This window comes from Pteronotus mesoamericanus, unplaced genomic scaffold, assembly GCF_021234165.1.
Source record: "Pteronotus mesoamericanus isolate MK-2021 breed Mesoamerican mustached bat unplaced genomic scaffold, CSHL_Meso_final scaffold_409, whole genome shotgun sequence".
Taxonomy (NCBI): Eukaryota; Metazoa; Chordata; class Mammalia; order Chiroptera; family Mormoopidae; genus Pteronotus; species Pteronotus mesoamericanus.
In genome coordinates, this window is record NW_026555316.1 from 576,840 (window position 1) to 582,839 (window position 6,000).

Genomic DNA, 6,000 nt, shown 5'->3' on the forward strand with positions numbered 1-6,000 from the left:
ACCACTGCGGGTTTAGGGAACAGAGATTACTTTTCTCCTCATTCTAGAAGCCAGCAGCACAAGATCAGGGGCAGCAGCTGTGGTCCCTCCGGAGGTCCTGTCCTTGGTGTGCCAAGGACTCTCTTCCCGCTGTGGCCTTCGCTCTCTGTGCGTCTGGTGCGTCGGTGCGCTGATCTCTCCTTATGGGGGCACCAGTCCCACTGGACCAGGGTCCATGCTAACGACCTCATTTTATTTAACTCTGTCACCTCTGTGAAGAGCCTCTCCCGGAGCACAGTCACATCTCGGGGTTCGGAGGGTCAGGGCTTCACCATGGAAAAGGGGGAGGGGTCCCATTTCGGCCTCTCCAGCTTCCCCAGCCTTGGTGTCCTGCTCTGTGAAGTCGCTTCAGTCCCGTCTGCTGCTCCAACTGTGCACGGGAGTAAAAGCCAAGCCACTAACCCGCGAGGAGGTTCTGTAGGAATAGCGGTTATCAGTCGTTAAGTGACGCGCTCGATGTCACCCAGGTCCTTTGGGGGAGCAGGGAGGAGCGTCTGCATCACAGGAGAGATGAGAGAGGTCAAGAGCGAGCTCCACGTCTCGGTCCTGACTAGACCTTGGACATACTGCTCCGTGCCTCAGTTTCCCCAGCTATACAGGGGGAACAACAGCAGCTCCCCCTAGGGGTGCCAGTGAGAAGTGCACGGGCCTGGAGCTCCTCCCGCTCCCCAGTGGGGGGCTGGGGGAGCCAGCCCTGCCAGCATTCCAGAGGTTTCGCTGACCTTGTCCTCTGCACCCAGGGCGATGCAGGAGCGGCACCTCATTCAGTGGTAATTTAATGCTCCACTGATAGGCTTGTGCTCCTGGGCAACCTGCCCCTCACCCCAGCCCCCTGCTCCCTAATCTGTCAGCAAATCTGCTCTTTGTCTGAAAGAAGAAAAACAAGATCCCGGCCACAATGCTTGCGGGCAGGCCTGCTATTTGTCTGAAGTCTGTCCAGGGCCCCCGGACGCAGGGCCGGCCAGGCCTTCCGAGGAGTCACATGTTTCACGTGTTTCTGTGCGCCCTGCGGTTGGAGAAGCCGGGCTTTCACCGAGCCATCCCTTGACCCTCAGCCCTCGGTCCCCCCGCTGACCGCAGCCCCCCCACGGGTGGCGCTTATCAGACCCAGTCTGACCACAGGAAAAACACCCCCTCAGAGACCGGCAGCGGCTCCCTGGGGAGCAGAGGGCCGGCACCGCGGTGCCCTGTTCCCTGTCCCCTGCCCGCACCTCCACCCCCAACTCCAGGGGGGCCCCCGCCAGCCCCGGTGCCCCTGGGCGCCCCCCATTTTCAAGGCCTCCAGCGTCCGCCTTCGCCCCAGGCCGCGCCGCCAGTCCCAGGATCCCCGTTCCCCTCGAGGAGCCGCCCTGATTTTCACTGAGGTTTAAAGATTTAGCTCCCGTGTTCCGCGTGGGAAGATGCGTGAGAAAGTCCTGGGAGGTAATCTGGGTGTCAGGACCCTCTGAACCCTAGAGGACCCCGTAGGTCTTGCCTGCCCGCGCCTCCCCTGACCTGAAGCACCTGTCACCTTTTTACTGCTCTCATTTGGCGCCGCATCAGACGCTGGGCAGTGACCGTTGAGGGAGCTGGGAGGGGGCCTGGCTGAGCCCCGACTTCCTGAGCCCTGGGGGGCCGGCGGGGGTGGCGTGTCCCTGGCTGGGGGGCCCGCAGGTTTGGAGAAGGCCTCTGTGCACGCTGAGACCGCCCCTTTCTCAGGCAGGGGGGAGCCAGCGGAGCCGCCGGGGGAACTGCCCCGCTCCTGGTGCATGGCTGCCCAGGGCCCCCGGGACCGAACACCCTGGGTGGGGAGCAGCCGTGGGGAGGCATCCGCCGCGCGGGAGGGGCCGTGTCCCACCCGAGGGAGCTTGGCGCACGTGTGGGATGGCTTAGGTCAGTCGATCAAAGCTGGGAGGGTGGGCAAGACAACGGACAACCGCACCCTCTCTGTACCCCTGTCCCCCAGCCCCCACAACGGGGGGCTGCGATGGAAGATGAGGGAGGCTGCCCCTGGGTTTCGGGCCCAGGGAGCAGGAGTCCTGAACCACGTGGACAGAGAGGGCAAGCGGAATGGACGCCACCCTGATAGGCAGCTGCTGGGAGGAGAGCGGAGCCTCCAGAGGTGGCAGCAGCCCTCCACGCAGAGAGGGGGCGCTCAAGTGCCACTTCACCCCTCATGAAGGGGCTGGACACCAAGGCCACGGAGGGGTATCCCTCTTACTCAAAAAACAAACTAGAGGCCCTGCTGGGTAGCTCCGTTGTTAGAGCAACATCCTGATACGCCAAGGCTGTGAGTTCAATCCCTGGTCAGCGCACGTACGAGAGTCAACCAATGAATGCATCAGTGATCAGTGGAACGACAAATCGATGTTTCTTTCTCTCTCTCTAAAAAAAGAGAAAGAGAGAAAGAAAGAAAGAAAGAAAGAAAGAAAGAAAGAAAGAAAGAAAGAAAGAAAGAGAGAGAGAGAGAAGGAAAGAAGGAAATCAGTAAAAAAGAAAGCAAGACAAAAGTTAGAAAAGGTAGAAGGAAAAAAGCGTGGGTAAGTATGCACCCACAGTGTGGCTACATGCAGCGCCAAGGCCTGGCTCTCTGCTGGAATGGGACCCCGGCCTGGGCCAAAGCGAGCAGGGGAGCAGGCTGGGCCCGCAAGATAAAAGAAACCTGTTTCCACGAGGCAGGGCCCGCAAGATAAAAGAAACCTGTTTCCCCGGAGGAGCAGAGCAATTCCTGGGACTCGAGCCAGAGAGAAGCTCCTCCCGGCGTCCTCAGGACCCGCGCTGCGTGTCTGGGGTTGCATCCTTGGCGAGTCCCTCCCGCAAAGACGGTAACAAGCCCCCTGGGATTTTGGTGACTAGCATCCGAGGGGCTGGGCGAGGGGCTGGGCCGCCGGCACTGCGCCAAGGTAAACTTTCTGCAGGGGGCGGGGGGAGATGATTTTAACATCCCTTGTTTACGCAGGAACATTTAGTTAATTCTAAGCAAATCAAATCAGGCTCATAAAGCGAGGCCGGGCCAGCCGGGCTCGTCACTAAATACTTCCACCACCCATAACAGCGCAGCTGACGTTCACCCAACAATCGCTGTGCCCAAAGCGTGGTGCTAAACCGTTTTCACAGATGAGGAGGAGGGTGTGTTATTCTCCGTTACAGGAGAAGAAATAGACTTAAAGGGTTGTTGTAGAGCCTCGAATGCCGCTGTCAAAGTGGCTCCTTGCGGGGGAAAAAATGGGACAGGTTTCCAGAGTGAAGGCAAAATGACTCCGTTGGAAACCACTGCGAGGCTGCGGGTGCTGGTATTAGAGGGGGTAGGGCCCGCGTGCCCGGTGGCCGCACATGCAGCGTCAGGAGGGCAGGACAAGGTTGTGGCTCCCAGGTGACACGTAAAGACACTGAAGCCCCGAGAGGGGAAGGGGTTCACTCGTGGTCACGGGCGGGGTCTCCGCTGTGTGACCCCGCCGTCCATCCACGACTGGGGCGGCCTTTGTCACCTCGCAGTCCCTGTTTGGGGACCTGGCCCTGGGCCGGGAGCGGCGCACGCGGGGTTCATCCGGGGCAGTCCCTGCGAAGCGGGGCGTACCCACGGAGAGAAGGGGCTTGTGGGTGGGCACGGGGGAGCCAGAGCGTGGCCGGCAGCGAGCGACATCCACCACGAGGACTCGCTGCGATGCGTCCGTCAGTGGCAGGGCCTGCGCCCAACCACATGAACGGAAGGTAGAGCAATTAAATTCTCTCTCCTTGGACATCAAATCTGGGGCCAGATCACGCCCGAGAGAGGACGGCTGGAGCCCAGACAACGCCGAGCATCAGAGACACTAATTCCACCAGTTCTGGCTGCGGAGGCCCCGGCCTTTCCCTAGTTCTTACTCTTCTTTCGTTTTTTAATATTTTATTTATTTAGTTTTAGGGAGAGGGGGAAGGGAGGGGGAAAGAGAGGGAGAGAAACATTGTTGTGAGAGAGAAACATCATTGGCTGCCTCTTGTACGTGCCTCGACAGGGGACCGAACCCCCAACCCAGGCATGTGCCCCGACTGGGAATCAAACCAGCGACCTTCCGCTTCGTGGAACGACACCCAACCCGCTGAACCACACCGGTCAGGGCCTTATTCTTCTTCAAACCTGGATGTCCATGTCTTCCTTCACTTGATTTCCTCCCGATGAATCCCCTTTCCTTGCTGAAGCTCACCACACTCAGTTTCTTTCGCCACAACCCCAGGTCCCGACCGCCCCCGCCAACTCTCCTGTTCTGTTCCCACTGAAATAAAGGCAGGTGCAGAGAGGGGCTCAGCTGCCCCGGGCTGCCCTTTGAAAGGGCACTAACTTCCTGTACAATACCCTCTGTGGGATTAACAGCCCCTGGAGGAATTCAGCTTAGCTTCGGAATCCTTGCAGGGAGCAAGCCGATGCGTCATTTGGTGGGCAGCTGGAAACCTTCTGGAATGAGTGGAAACAGATGCTGCGACACTAGGCTCCCCATGGTCCCGCCTAGCTCCCCCGAAGCACACGCACAGCACTCACACGCACACGCGCACACGCACACACGCAGCCCAAGCAGGATGCCTCATGGGGTTGTGTGAGAATAAGCACTGCTCACAAGAGAGGCGCCCACGTGCAGGAAGCCTGCGCTCCCCGGTGGGGGCGGCAGGGGTGCGTCAGGCACCCAGAGACTGGCTATCGTCTTGCTTGTCTCCGTCCTCAGAGAAATGCACTTAGTGGTGGCGCCCGCATTCCTCTTTAAAAAAAAAAAAAAAAAAGATCTTATTTACTTTTAGAGAGAGGGAAGGGGGAAAGGAAGGGAGGAGAGAAACGATCAGTGTGCCAGCGATACATCAGTCGGTTGCCTCCCCCATGCCCCCAGCTGGGGACCTGGCCCGCAGCCCAGGCACGTGCCCTGACTGGGAATCGAACCGGCGACTTTTCAGTTCACAGGCCGGCGCTCAGTCCACGGAGCCCCACCAGCCAGGGCCCCGTTCCTCATTTTATTATTCAGGGGAAGGCACTCTTGCCAGAGCTTTGGCCAAGATCTCTCTCGAGGAAAATTCAGCAGGATGGGAGAAAAAGGAAGAACCAGCCACCTGCTGGGCCTTCTGCACAGAGGTGTGGCCTGCTCCCTTCACGCCGACTCTCTGTCACTTGGCCGACCCCTCAGTCAGACTTGGAGGATGACGCTCCTGAGACCTCCGGGTAAGAGGGGTTCACGGACTCGGCCCGAGAACCCAGGCCAAGGAGGCAGCTGTTGCCCACGGACGGTCAGGGGCCTGGAAGGCCCCTCAGCCCCGTGCGTTCCTCCATCCGCCTCGGAAAGGCTGGGATCTGGAAGGCAGGGGGTGGGGGGGCCCTTTTCTTGTCGTTGTCCCCTTCACAGCGCATGGAAGCTCAGTAACGAAGAAAGAATCAGACCAAGACCCCGGCAGGAACGGGCACCCCCAGAGCAGCAGGGACCAGAGGAAGGTCCCCGCCTGCCACGTGGCCAATAAAAGGGCTGGCGGGGCAGCAGTAACGTGGAGTCTCTTAGCTCAATTCTCGACGGGACGTTTGGGTTGTTTCCAGTGTGTGACTATTGGAAATAAAACCTGCGAGAATTCATGAGTAAGCCTCCGGATGGACGCGTGCTTTCGCCGCCCGAGGGTAAAGAGGAAGGGGTGAGTCACGCGGGAGGTGGGCTGAACTCTTTAGGAAACCGCCACACTGTTTTTCCAAGTGCTTGTGCCATTTCGTACTCTCCTCAGACGTAGGTGAAAGTTCCAGCGGCTCCATATCCCTGCCAACAGGAATTCTTGGAACGGTCAGACTTGCTCGTTTTAGCCATTCCTGTAGGTGCGCCTGGTATCTTGTTGCGGCTGTGATTTGCTTTTCCCTGGCGGCGAGTGATGTTGAGCATCTTTTCAGGCACTGATTAGTTATTTGCATGTCTTCTTTGGGGAAATGTCTGTTCAAATCTTTTGCCCATTTTTACATTGGGTTATTTGTCTCTTTCTTGTCAG